Genomic DNA, 14,916 nt, shown 5'->3' on the forward strand with positions numbered 1-14,916 from the left:
TCTGAGAGCTCTCTGTGGGCATGAGCTTACTGTCCTACCACTTAACCCTATCTTACTCCTGCTGTGCTGATCTTTCAGGGCCATTTGGAGGGTATGGTAAATAGAATTTCACCCCCAAAGCCCAAGTGACAAAATGCCCAGGATAAACAGGGCCCAGCTTTTCCACTACTATATAGATGAATTCAAATTTAAATAGATAACACTCCTGGCTTTTGTGGTCTGAGGCACACCATTAACACTCACATGGAGTATCCCTATCTAATTCAGTACAATGCAACATTCATTAAGTACCTACTGTGTGTGAAACAATAGCTAAGATGGGAAATTTAGATAAGGTCTCTATCCACTTTTCACCTCTTGCTCTTGGCTAAGTAATCAGATCAATACTACCATTGCTTCTGGAAAATGATTGCTTCAATTATTGGTCTGCTGCCAGATCTCTACTCTTCTCTATGTGTTGTCTTTCCCTGTGGTATGTATATGTAAGCTTTTTGAGGGTAAGCTCACTTTTGTATTTGTATTTCCAACAATTAACACAATTCCAGGCACAGAGGAAGTATTACATAAATGCTGTTTAAAAATTCATCTATAGTTTAATAGTTATATGACTATGCAATGACTATACTCTGGCACATTCAGATAATATACCATATTATATGATAACCACATTGGAGAGATACAAAATCCCTCAGGGAGAGTTGCACTTTGGGCCTGTAGAGTACTTCAAGGTAAGAGACAGTGGCAGTTATCATGGGGAAGTATTAAGTTAACATATCTCTATCATATAAGTACCTTGAGCCCAAGCCCATTTGATCAATACTAGGTATAACTAACGAGATTTATGTGTAAGAATTTGAAAGGAATAGAGGGTAGAAGACTTCGGAGAGGAGAGAGCCTTCTGTTTCCCTCCTTTCAGTTTCCCCACTGTTACTAGCAGGAAAACTCAAATGAGTTCAGAACCTTTAAATGAGCTTCTGAATCTGAGGTCCATGTCCCTATAGCTTCTTCCTCAGCAAAACACACACACACACACACACACACACACACACACACACACACACACACACACCACCTCTATCCACATCTCTGTTCCTTCTTTGATAACACCAGTTCAGGTTTATCCTACAGAAGGAAAGAGGAGGGAAAGGAAATCTTTTTTCCTTTTCAGTAGGGCAGATGTGTTCCATTTACTCCAAATTGGAATTCCAATAGCCTTTTCTCAAACCTAATCCTCCTTAACCTCCCTGCAGCACTTGACACTGTTGATCATCTCTCTTTTCATGGGTTTCACAACATGGTTCTCTCCTGATTCTCCTATTTGTACAATCACTCCTTTTCAGTCACCTTTGTGGTTCTTCACTAAATTATGTCCAAGTGAATGTCTCCCAAGGCTCTTAGAACCGCTATAATATTTATTTATTTATCTATCCATTTATCCACTTATCCATCTATTTATCTGTCTACCTATCTCACTTGATGTCATCAGTTCCTAGAGGTTCATAATTATGTTCTCTATATAGCTGATTCCTAAGTCTACATCTCTTTTTGCTGAACTACAGGCATACATCTTCAGCTTTCTCTTGGATATTTTGAATTAGATATTCCACAGGACATGTCCCCAACATATCCAATATAAAATTCATTATCTAACTCTACCCTACTTCAAACTTTTCTATTACTGCCAAGGATGCCAACACCCTCCTAGCTACCCAAGCTCCCAATTCAATGTCATCCTCAACTCCTTACTCTCATTCATTCAATCCTTTGCTGAATCTTGTTTCTATCTTCACAATATCTGTTACATAATTGTCCTCTTTACAATATCTGTTTGTAATATGTTCTCTTCTCTCTACTTACATAACTAGCACCCTAGTTCAAGTACTCAGGGGTTCTTTTGCAACTGTTCTCCTTGCTTTATCTTTCTGTACTCCAATCCATCTTCCACTCAACTGGCAAAGTGCTCTTTCTAAATAATAGGTCTAATCATGTCATCCTTCTCCCCACCACCACCATATACCCCATTCAAAGACTTTGAATGACTCCCTATTACCTCTTGGATCAAATACAAATTCTTCTGTTTGGCATTGAAAGTGCTTTATAACCTTGCCTCCTTTCTACCTTTCCAGTCTCCTTATACTTTAAGCTTCTCCATAAACTCTATGATCCCACAACACTGATCAAGTTGAGTTCCTTTAACATAACACTTCAGTTCTCTTCTCCACATCTTTGTACCCCCTGTGCATGGCATGCTCTGTCCCCTCAGAACTCAGAACTGGTTTCCTTAAACCCAACTCAAACCCAACCTTCTACAAGACACCTTTCCAGACACTACCCTCCTCTCTCCAGCTGCTAATGTCTTCTGCTTTCAAATTATCATCATCTAGGGGCAGCTAGGTAGTGGAGGAGATAGAGTGCTGGACCTGGAGCCTGGAGAACCTGTGTTCAAATGCGACCTCAGACACTTAATGGTTGTGTAACTTAACCCTGATTGCCTCAGTTTCCTCATGTGAAAAATGAAGAAAGAAATGGTGAATCACTCCAATATCTTGCCAGGAAAACTCCGAATGGGGTCATGGAGAGTCAAACAACTGAAATAACTCAACAAACAAAAACAAATTCTGTATATCGTTTGTATGTAGCTAAATAATTATGTATTGACTCTACTTTTTATGAGCAGGGATTTTTTTCTTTGTATTCTCAAGGCTTAGCTTGATGCCTGGCACATAGTACCATAGTGAATAAACACCTTTTGGCTGAGTGCACTGTTCCACATAAATATTATTTATGTATGACCTAAAAAAATTGTTACCCATATATGATTCCATAGAAATATAGTTACCTTTTTTCTTATCTAAAAGAAACATATTAGCTATAAAATTGTTACATAGAAAGTGTTACCCCTATGCTGGCCCCATAGAAACATAGCAGTCTAGTAGACATTGCTCCTTATTTTTAATCTATGAAGTTTCTCTTAGAAACATGTGTGTATGTAAACATGTATGTAAATATGCATGTATGTATTTACATACACATATATGAAAAACAATGTTGCTTATGACAGTACTGATAGTGTCTTGGGTTTAATAGACTTTCCAAAAGATACCTAACTCCTTTGAGTGATGTTATTTCTATTTGATAATACCTCCTGCCTTCCAAATATTTCCAATTTCAATGGAAGTAATAATGTTAATCTTCATCGTAGTTTGAAATGAAAAAGTGGAGAATAAGCAAGGATTTCAGAGCAAGTCCAAGATTTTTCCTGACAGATTTTAATGTTCTGGGTACCAGCATAGCCCTGGATAATTCACTGTGTCCCAGAATAGCCCTGGGCCATGAGGCCAAAGGCCACGCATGGTCTGTGCTCTCCAGTTATTGATGAGCCTTGTTCTATTTTACCGAGGCCTTACAGCACTATAAATAACCAAGAAACAAATGTGTCCAGAGTCACCGAGTCATGCACATTTGATCATGTGTCAGCAGTTCATATTGGGGGGGGTGTTAAATGATTGTGCAGATCCATGGCTATGATTGGAGAGCACTTTAACTAGACTCTGAACTTGGAGTTAGAGGCTCCCAAATTGAACTTCACTTTTGCTATTTACTACCCACGTGACCTTAGGCCAGTCACTTAAACTCTTTTGACCTCATTTTTCTCATCTGGAAAATGAGAGGGTTGAAGTAGATGATTTCTAGTTCCCCTATGAATGATGAAATTATTTGTGAGCGGTGACTCTGAGAAACAGGAGATGGGAGAGAAGCAGCAGCTTCACCAACTGGTGTTAAAATAAGAATGAGACTCATGCACATGAGCCTTAATGCCCCCCTCTATTTTGGCAAAGTACAGGACCAGCCATCTCCCCCCATCCATGCCTTAACTGCCTCTGGTGAGTATTTAATTTAATTTCCCCAAGATTTTCCAAAAGATAAAAGAAAGGTAGAGATACAGTCATGTGCCCCAGTCTATGGTAGGTAGTGATGGACCAGGCTGCACGTGTCTCCCTAGGGACTCCTTGTGCTCCTTGAATACTCTACTCTGCTCTACTTGGACTCTTCACATCTCCAGGAGACATGGAGTGTTCCCCATATGGTACCTCCACCCAGGATGGTACTTAAGGACATCCCCATCTCTTCCCAGGAGTGCAACCCTACCCTGTATGAACAGACCAATCACTACCCTCTCATCCTGCTTGAAATCTGCCTTATCCTGGCCAGGGGTTACTGGCCCCAGCCTTCAACCCCCCAGTGCCAAACCAGTGCCCGCCCCTCCGGCTGCGCTTCTCTCGCCTGACTGCCCCCACCCCCTCCCCCTACACAGGGCGCCTGGCAGAGGCCTACTGTACATCATGTTGACAGTAGAAATTACATCCTGAGCGTATGTTTTACACCGCGCCCTGTCAGAACTCACCGCAGCCCAGTGATCAGGACAAATTGAATACCATCCTGGCCGTGTCAATATTGATTTCATTTTACAAATGCAGCCTGATTTGAGGGAGGGGGAGGGAGAGCACACTGATCATGTGGAACCCCCTGGAGAAGGTGGAGGGTAAGAAGGGGAGATTCCCCCTCCCTCTAACTCTCTCCTCCCCTATAGTCAGCTTCCTGTTTGGTTCCAGTCGGGAACATGGCTTCAACTCTTTAGGGATTTGATTCCTGAAACCCAACACACCCAGGAAATGAAGTATCACCATTCCCCTTCTCCTCCCCTACCTATCAGAGAGCAGCTTAGGCAAATGTTACATTCATAGATTGTCAGAGCTAGGAGAGCCCTTGTAGCATAAAACACACTGTCAAGAATGGAAGGGACCCTAGAACACAGAGAATAGAATATTAGAGCTAAGAGGAGCATTAAAATAAAGAATATTGAAGCTGGAAGGGATTTTAAAGAACATTCCAATTCCCTCATTTCATAGAGGAAGCAACTAAAGGAAGGGAAATGATTTGCCTGTGGCTATTCAATGAATCAGTAGCAGAAATGAGACTAGAACCCCTAATCCAATATTCTTTTCTTTATTAGGCCCAGCTAGACTCCCAACAATACCTGTTTATGGAAGGCTGGATGGGCAACTTTGATATTCCTTTAAAGAGTAACACACCCCAAGCCCACAGGAGATTCTCTGACAACTTTCCATGATGCCATAGTCCCAAAATGGACCAGGGCACATAGCTGCCCCTTCTCCCTTATCATAGAATGGGAGGCTGAATAAAGGACTCGGTCATAAAGCAGGCAATGTCCGTGCCATTGGAGGCATATGATGGCGCACTCAGACACGCCTAGGTAGCTCAACTTTCCCTAATATATATGCAAATACAAGCTGTGACTGACATATACAAATCCCCTTCACATGACACACATGTGCACACCCACACAGAGATATACACAAATACTTCTCTGTGATTGACACATAACACAACATGCATATTTTCTTGTGACACACACTCCATCCTGTCATTTACTATCTTCACCAGCCCACATTAGAAAAACAAATCCACCAAGTAAATCTCTGACTTCACTGAAACCCTCTTGGAAATCTCAGATTCTAGTCTCCTGGGGGGGGGTACATCCACAGAAACTTCTTCTACCTCCACTTCCCACTTCTTTTCAGCCAAGATACTAACATCAAATCTGAACTATGCTACATGGAGAGCAGAGATAGCATAAGCCTAGAGAAAGAATAAAGTTACCCTTTCCATCAAATGGGAAACACACACACACACACACATACACACACACACACACACACACACACACACACACACACAAATACACAACCCACTACCAGAGGAGATGGATATAATAAACATCCCAGGAATAAAAAGGTATTATGGGGATGGAAAGGTATGTAAAACACATTTCCATATCATTTCTTTGTGCAGAAACTTGAGATTTATCACATTCTGATCTAATGGACTGAATCAGTATCATTCATGAATTCTCGAGCTGAACCCAAAGAGGGGTACAGAAAGGCCAAGTATCTCTTCTTAAGACCAACAACCAGTTCAGATTAATTTCAGTGCTATTATAGAAATCAAATGAGAGAATGTATTCAAATTGCTTTGCAGGACTCTGGGCCAGGCACTGTGCTAAATGCTAAGGATACAAAGAAAGACAAAACCAGTTCTTATTCACAAGGAATTCACATTCTACTAGGTGAGACAACATGCAAACAATTGTAAACAGAATAGAAAGATATGCAAATAGTTATAAATATGGCTAGAAGAGAGGAAGAAGGTGGGAAGGAGGAAGGGAAGGAGAAAAAGGTAAGAAAAGATAGAAAATAGAAGGAAATCTCAGAAAGAAGGCACTAGAATTAAACAGTACTGTGAAAGTCAGTTTTCTTGTCGAAGGCAAGATTTTTAACTGAGACTTGAAGGAAGCCAAGGAAACCGAGAGAAAGAACATTCCAGTCATGGGGGACAGAATTAAAAGCACTGAGTGAGGACGTGGATTGGCTAGTGTAAGGAACAGCAGCTGAATTATAGACTAGATAGAAGGAAGTAAAATGTAAGAAGATTGGAAAGTTAGGAGAGGCTCAGATTATAAAGGACTTTAAAAAAGCTAAGCAGAGGATTTTATAGTCACTTCTGGAGGTAATAGGGAGCCACTGTAATTTATTAAATGTATTCTTGGGAGGGGTGTGAGTGATATAATCAAATCTGTACTTCAGGAAGATCAGTTTGACAGCCAAATGGAGGATAGAGTGGAATGGGAAGAAACTTGGGTAGGGTCAACAAGAATATTCTTGTAGTAGTACAGGGCTGAAGTGATGAAGAGCTTTAACCAAGATGGAAGTCATGACAGGGAAGAGAAAAGGGTATGTAGTCAGGTTTTGTGAAAGAAAAATGAACATAATTGAGTAAGGTTTTTGAAATTGGGGTTTAGAGAGAATGAAGGATTCAGGATGACACAGATTGTGAGTGTAGGTGATTGGAAAGAGGGCAGTGATATTAATAGGGAAGTTTGAAAGAGGGAAGGTTTGGAGGAAAGATAATGAGTTCAGTTTTGAACATGTGGAGTTTGAGATATCTATGGAGCATGCAACATAAGATATGCAAAGGGCACTTCAGAATTGGAAATCAGAGACTGGAGAGGTTAGAGCTGGATAAATAGATCTGAGAATCATCAGTAGAGAAATCATAACAGGGGAGCAGCTAGGTGGCCCAGTGAATAGACTAGTGGCTCTGGAGTCAGGAGAACCTGAGTTTAAATCTGATCTCAAATACATGTGTGATCATAAGCAAATCACTTAACCCCAAATACAGAAAAAGAGAGATAGACAAAGACAGAGACAGAGACACAAAGACAGACTATTGAATTTGCAAAACTTAAAGTATAATATAAGCATGTGTTAACTATAATAATACTGTTACTGTTGAACTGAGAAATATGATATAGTGTTGTAAGTAGAAATAACCTTAGTCAGAAAGACCTGATTTCAAGTTCTGCCCTTAATACATCATAGTTGTGAAGCTGGGCAGGTGCCCCCAGACAGCTCTCTCTCAGACTCCAAGTGGCAGAGAAAGTGCAAATCTGAAATTTTTCCTTGCCTGGAGTTCCATAAATGAATGAAATCACAGGTCTACTCTATTCATGGGATGTAGGGCAAGAAGGGACCTTACACCATATAATAAAGAATGTTAACACTAGATGTGATCTTAGAAACTACCTCATTTTACAAAGGAGGAAACTAGGGTCCAAAGAGAGGAAACGTTCTGCCCAAGGTGAGCTAGTTCTAGAATCCCAGTATCTAGACAGCTAGCATAGACCCAAGTTCACTCCACAGATTCCGTGCTTTTCATTTGAAAAGCCTCTATCAAATCCCTACTGTGTGCCAGTAAGCATTGCCATGAGCTCTCTGAAGCTAGGACGATAAAGCTGCCATTAGAAGAAAGAAGGCAAGAGCAGTGATGCAGAGTGATCCCAATTAGGGTTCAAAGACCCTGGGCAAAGAACCATTGGCTCACTAACCATGATGACCAAGAAACAAGTTTCATCCTTCCTCTTTCTGTTTCATTTTGCCCATTAAAGAGAATGATCTAATGCTATACTGATAATAAAAATATTCAAGGTAGTTAGTTTTTATTGCAAGAAGAGTGAAGGATGCTGTGGAATACATTTTAATCCTGGTACAATAGAAAAAACACTTATCTGGGAATCAAGAAATCCAGTTTCTTCCCTTCCACATTCCCCATGGGAGGCATGAGACCAGAGTTGCCTTCTGCTTCTGCTATTAACTCACTATGTCATTTTGGGCAAGTTACTTCGTTCCGGACCTAAGCTTACCCTTATGAAATATAACGGCATTAGAATGGGACAAGGTAGCATAATAAAAAGAACCATAGATTGGAGCTGGAGGACTGGTTTAAGTCCCACTGTGGGTGCCTGGGCAAGTCACCTCCTCTCCAGGTCTGTTTCCTTCTCTACAAAATGATAATAATGTTTACAACTGATGTTTCCATAGCACATTAAGATTTTCTTTCAAAGTGTGTTCTTTACAGTAGCCCTATAAAGTTGAATTAAAGAAAGCATTTATTAAGTATTTACTATCAAAGAGTTCCTATTCTAATAGCTAAGTGGGGAGGAGTCCAAAAGCAGTCCAGAGAGTGATTTGAAATAACTTGCAAAAGTGTTTCTTCACATGGAGGTTCTGGAGTAAAACCCACCAATCAGAGAAAGTCACAGGGGTGGAGATGGAAAAATAATTCTGGAAGCCAAGAAGCTGAGTTAGAAATTATAATCTTCATTGTATAAATGGATAAACTGAAGCCCAGGGAAGTAATTTGCCAACCAAGGTCATACATCTGGCAGAACATTCTAGGTCTCCCAACTCTGTGCCCCATGTTCTTTCTACTATGTTACACTGAGAGTTTGGTGGCAGTGAGGTGTAATGGTGCATCAGTCCTTCAATAGGATGCTAGGAGACTCAAGTTCGTCCCAGAGTTCTGCTTCTAACTTGTAATGTGATGTTGAGCTTCTCACTGTCCCACCCTGGGCTTCAACTTCTTCTTCTATAAAATTAAGGAATTGGGCTAGATCAGTATTTTTAATTAAATTGACAATAGAACACCCTGAGGTTTGAAATATATTGATTAGTCTTCAAGTACTGATGTGGGGATGCTAGGAAATTTGGATACCTCAGGGGAAATGAAAGATCAGAAAATCTTTGGAATGAGAAGATAATGGATATTAATGAAGGCATATGGAAAATTCAGTTTATTTTTGCACCAAAAACATTCTAAACATGTCTTTCATATATAAGTTTTTCATATTTAAAGGGGAAATCTCAGGAGCATTAAAATATTCAGACAGGCAAGACATTTAAAGCAGTTGCTTGCCCACCAGTGACCTTCATATGAGAGCTGTCTTGCAGTCTGGAGACAGCAGCCCTAGGAGCTCTCCGAGGTCCTTTCCTGCTCTAGCACAGATTCTAATTTCAAAACATAAATGCTTAGGATTCTGATTCTAATATATATAAACATAGATTCCTCTGGGCAAAAGCATCATTTCCCCTCCACATTCCCCAACAATCTTTTGAAGAATTTGACATGTAAGATACTCAAGGCCTGGAACCCCCAGGACAGACTATGGATTCAGCATCCTGTAATCCTTTCCTAATTCCCATTGTACTCCCATCTCTATATACCCAACACTTTTCTTCAGTATCCCATAATACTTTTCATCCCCCCATCCCCCAAATTCCCAATTATCACTACTAATCCCTATCTCTTCCTGATCTCCATTATACTCTCATCCCTATCCTTGCCCCATTAATACCAGCTATAAGCTGAAGATTCCCCAGTGTTCTCCACACTCATCAATACCATGATTCCACTAATTACAATAATCTCCCATTCCTACCATTTATTGATCCCAAGTATCTCCTGATAAGCCTCATCTCTAACCTCCAAACACTTTCTAAGACAGCCATTCCCCTTCTGATTCCCACTGTCCCCCCATCTCTCATTTTCCTCCAGCTCCTCAGCATCCCTAATCCTCCCTCACTATCTCCACATCACTTCATTGATCTCCAGTATCTCCCTATCCATGAGTGATCTTGATCCTCATCTCTTCTACTCTCATCTTCACTATTCTTCCATTGATCCCCACTATCTCCAGTGAGCTCTATTGTTCCTCTGTCTCTACCATCCCTCCTATCCATTCTGATCCCTTCCATCTGACTCCCATTAACTCCCTGATCCACCCAACCCCACCCCTCCAAGACACACATACAGACCCATCCTTGCCATTTCCCAGACCTCTCAAAAGCAGTAGGCTGAGGTCTGCTAAGCTAGGAGCTCATCTTGGACAGCTGTTCGGTACAGTTCTCCCACCTAGGGCAGGCAACAGACTGACTGCATTACAGTCGGATCAGCCCCCGGATCCCACTTAATGCCTCAGCAAGACCACCTGCCTGGCAGCTCATCTCCTGCCAGCAGCCCTGGAGCTCCCAGAGCCTGGCCACACAGCCTGTGATTATCCCCCCGACAAATTCTCTGCTCATATTGTCAACAGTGCAGTAAATTACAGGCCCGGGTGCCGGGGGCTTCCTCCTTAAACAAGATTCAATTCTACTTAGCTGCACCCCCTCACACACCCGCTCTTCTCCCTGACACCCCCTCCCCCAACCCCTGAATTTATTTCCTGGCCTGTAGGCCCAGAGGCTGAGTAACCATGGCAAAATCCTTGGGGGAATCTTCAGGCTGAAGTATCTAAGCCGCTCTCTAGACTAGTGATACAATGTAAAGAACACTTCCTCTAGAGTCAGAGGACTTGCATTCTAATCTCACCTCTGACATTACTGCCTGTAGAATCGCAGGTAAGTTACTGAGTCTCTGTTTTCTCATCTGTAAAATGAGGAGATTTCACCTAATGATCTCAGAAGATCCTTGTAGTACTAAATCCATGATCTTATCTCCTGGACTATCTACCTTCAGCAGGAGGGAAATGAAAAGGGTTGGGTGGGGACAGGGGAGAGAGTTGCTGGGAACCTCATTTCTAATGTAGAGAAAGATGGGATGGAAAAGGCCCTCCTCTGAGAGGCAGGAGACCTAGTTCCTGCTCCTGGCTACACCACTTTTCGGTGACCTTGCACATGTCCCTTCTCAAGATTCTTGATTTTCTAGATTCAAAAATGAAGATTGAATAGTTTTTTTTCCTAATCCTGATGTTCCATTGGCTGTGTTCTAAGGTCCTTTCTATCTCTGATGTTCTATATTTTATACTTTATGCTTTATTCTCCTTCCTTCTAATGTTCTTTTTTCTCTCAATTCTGATATTCCATATTCTAAGGCACCTTCCAGATGCAACAGCCTAGGATTCTGTGATTTTAATCTTCCTAAAACATAATTAGTTAGGTCCTTCCACTTGCTTCATACCACAAATGGTTCCCTCTGACCTAAAGAATAAAATCAAAGTCCTTCACCTGACATTCAAGGTCCTCTATTGTATGGCCCCATCCTACCTACTCTACCATGACCTGGAAGACTGTGTCTGCAAGGGCCAGATAGGAAATTCTAATTCCTCTAACCCAGAGGCTTCCTCTGACTATTCTCTCTGACATAGATGATGAAGCCAAGAGATAAAAAGCTGTCTCTAATCTCCTGTGCTCTTTTTAGGCTGGAATAAGAAAGGGAAATTATGTCCCATCACTTGTTCAAACCTTAATCCCTCTCTTTCCTGAAGCTAAATCTATAGAATATCCTTTCTTGATTCTTCCACTGGCCTGTTCTTAGGACTCCCCAGTAAGAAGAAAGAGGGCCTGTAAGGGTCAATAGGGGTGGGTTGTGCCTAAAATTCAGAAGAAACTATTAGCACTGGCTTCACACCAGAGCTCAAAAATCTGTTGCATACACATACATACACACTCACACATTCCAATAAAAAAGAAATCCCTTTTCTACCTATGTCTGAAATCCCTAATGTTATTAAATCACAGATCACTGATTTGGAGTGGAAAAAACCTTAAAGAGTCCATATAGTCTCACACTTTCATTTTACATATTAGAAAACCGAGGTCCATTTGCTTGCCCAAAGTCGCATGGTTATTAAGTTTCAGAACCAGGATCTAAACCCAGATTCTTTGACTTCAGATTTATTTCCATTGTCTCACAATGACGCGTTATCCTCTTAAAACTCTTCTTAGTCATTTTTATTGGCTATTATTTCACAAGGATAGCATTACCAAGTCTATAATCCACTAAAACCCCCAGATCTTTTTCTACCAATGCTGTTGTATCACTATGCTACCCCATATTTAAGAGACAGAGACCCCCATAGTGTGGGTTGCCATTATGCTGTGGAGAGAGTTTCAAATAGAAAGCTGAGGAGTAGAATGTCACAGACTAGACCCAAGCAGTTTTGGTTCACAGGAGGTGGGGAGGAAGAGAGAGAGGAAAAAGGAAGGAGGGAGAAACAGTGTTTGTTAAAATTCACACCCAATAATTGTTTAGGAAAAGTATTTCCCAAGTTTAAAAGGCTTTCTCCTCCACATTTTCCTTGGTCCCAGTTTCAAAGGAATTTTAATTGCAAAGAAAATTTTGCCATCTCCCTTAGGGGAGAAAGGGCTCTATGGGCAGAACAGTCTCGCTCTGCACTGATTCCTCTCCAAAGAGGGGATTTTCACGCTTGGGCTGAGTGAATGCAGACCAGGGACTGAGGAGGTGGGGGGAGGAAAGGGAAGATGTTCTCTCTGATGAGAGAAACTGGGGTCTGTTTCTCTCACCTCAATGCTTAGGCTATCCAACCCATTGCATTGGGTAACTGACAGTGTTCAATAGAGATGAAGTTTATATCTCCCTTGCCCTGTTCCCCCACTTCTCCAACGTCAATTGGCCTTAGAACAATCTGTGGTTTTTGCTAACAAAAGGCCCTCACTCCTGTCTATTGCTTTATCCCAGTGTATTCCAGGGAAAAACATTTCCCCATTCATGGTCTCATTGAAAAAAAAATCTACATAAATCTCTTGGGAAGTAGGTAGTACAAGGCTTATTATCATCACTTTACAGGGAGAAAACTAAGATTCGAAATGGGGGAGTGACTTGCTTCAAGTCACCTAACTAGGCAGGAGTGGAAGCTATGTGACTCCAAGCTTTCCTTTCTCCTGTACTAGATGAACTTCTGCCATCACAACCTACCAGCTACATCTATTAGAATTCAGACATAGACAGTCACTGAAACTTTAACATTTTATCAGCAATTTATTGTTTTGTTTAAGATTGACCCAACCTAATTGCTACCTAAACTGCCTATCTGAGAAGTTAGAGTTAGGGAGACCCTGGGAACAGGTTCCATACCTGGGTTAGCACAGAGACACACAGCATCCCTAATAATTAAAATGATCTTTCAAATCTACATCACATTTTATGATTGCAAAATATTTTCCATTTATTACCTTATCTAATGATTATAGAAGTCTTGGTAGGGAAACAGAGCAAAATTGGCTCCTTTTAAAGATGAAAAACTAGCATAGAAAGAAGGAACAATTTGCCCAACATCCCACAGGGAGTTAATAGAACAGCTGTCTTCAAGAGAACCACAATGTCCATGACTAAGAAAGTGACAGTTCCCCCTCTCTTGACCCTGGTCAGACCACACCTGGAGCCCAAACTGGACATGTACTGGTGCGAGGATTAGAAACTATGCTATGATAGTTGGTTGAGGGAACTAGAAATGTTTAACTAGAAAAATTGTATGAATGTGATAGTTGTCTTCAAGTATTTGAAGGCACATCACGGCACATGATTTGTTCTGCTCAGTCCCAGAGGTCAGAACCAAAAGAAATGAGTAGTGGTTGCAGAGAAGCCATTTTAAAGCACTATATAAAGGGAGAAAACACTTCTCAACCATTGTTATTCTTCAGTCATGTCCGACTCCTTCCGACCTCCATTTGGGATTTTTTTTTTTGACAAAAATATTGAAGTGGTTTGCCATTTCTTTCTGCAGCTCACTTTATAGATAAAGAAACTGAAGTAAGCAAGATTAAATGACTTACCCAGAGTCATAAAGCCAATAAGTGTCTGAGGCCAGATTTGAACTCATGCAGATGAGTCTTTCTGATTCCACTGTGCCACCTAGATGTCTTCAACCATTAGAGCTTCCCAAAGGTAAAATGGGTTGCCTTGAGAAGTATTGAATTATTCCTTACTGGAAGCCTTTTAGCAAGAGTCAGATGACCTCTTATTGGGATATTGTCAAAGGGATTACTGTGAAGCCATTTTTTGGCTTGTATATACTCAAGTCCCTTCTAGTTCTGAAATTCTATGTTTAAGAGATTCTGGGATTCTGTGACAAGAACCCAAGCTTTCTGACTCCCATTGCTGGACTCTTTCCATTGCACCTGCTAGTGCAAATGTACTACTTGCTGATTCCTGAGAGTCCCCAGGGTCATAGATTAATTGGAGTTTTGCACCTGGCTTTATCTTTAAACTCTTTCCTACAAAAGATCCTCATTATCACATATTCACAACATCTGAGAGCAGGACCAGTCTACAAAGATCATCCAGGTGCACTAATACCTCAATTGGAATCCCAAGTACAGCAGCTGTCCTGCCATGTGGTTAAGTTACATCTATTCTTTTCCTGAAGACCTCCCTCAAATGGAAGTCTACTATGTTTAAACACATCCTATTCTACTTATACACAGGGAGTGGGAGGTTTTGGTTGGGAAGGTTTTTTGTATATCAAGCCCAAACATCCCTCTCTTCAGTTTTTGACTCACCACTCCTTCTGCCCTCTGGGCAAAGCAGAACAAATGTAATCCATCTCGACCATGAGAGTCATCCAAATACCTGGATACAACTATAATAATATCCTCTCTAAAGCTTCTCTTTTCTAGGCTTAACATCCTCAATTATGAGATTCAGTCCTTGTACACCATGGTCTCCAATTTCCTCACCATCCTCATCACTATCCTCTAGATA

At 41.1% G+C, this 14,916-nt stretch overlaps 1 protein-coding gene across 1 annotated transcript in view; it reads right to left on the reverse strand.

Moving 5' to 3' along the window:
• The window catches only part of CDH22 (cadherin 22), a 138,452-nt gene that overhangs the window by 100,516 nt on the left and 23,020 nt on the right, over positions 1-14,916 (reverse strand). The window lies entirely within an intron of this gene.

This window comes from Sminthopsis crassicaudata, chromosome 2, assembly GCF_048593235.1.
Source record: "Sminthopsis crassicaudata isolate SCR6 chromosome 2, ASM4859323v1, whole genome shotgun sequence".
Taxonomy (NCBI): Eukaryota; Metazoa; Chordata; class Mammalia; order Dasyuromorphia; family Dasyuridae; genus Sminthopsis; species Sminthopsis crassicaudata.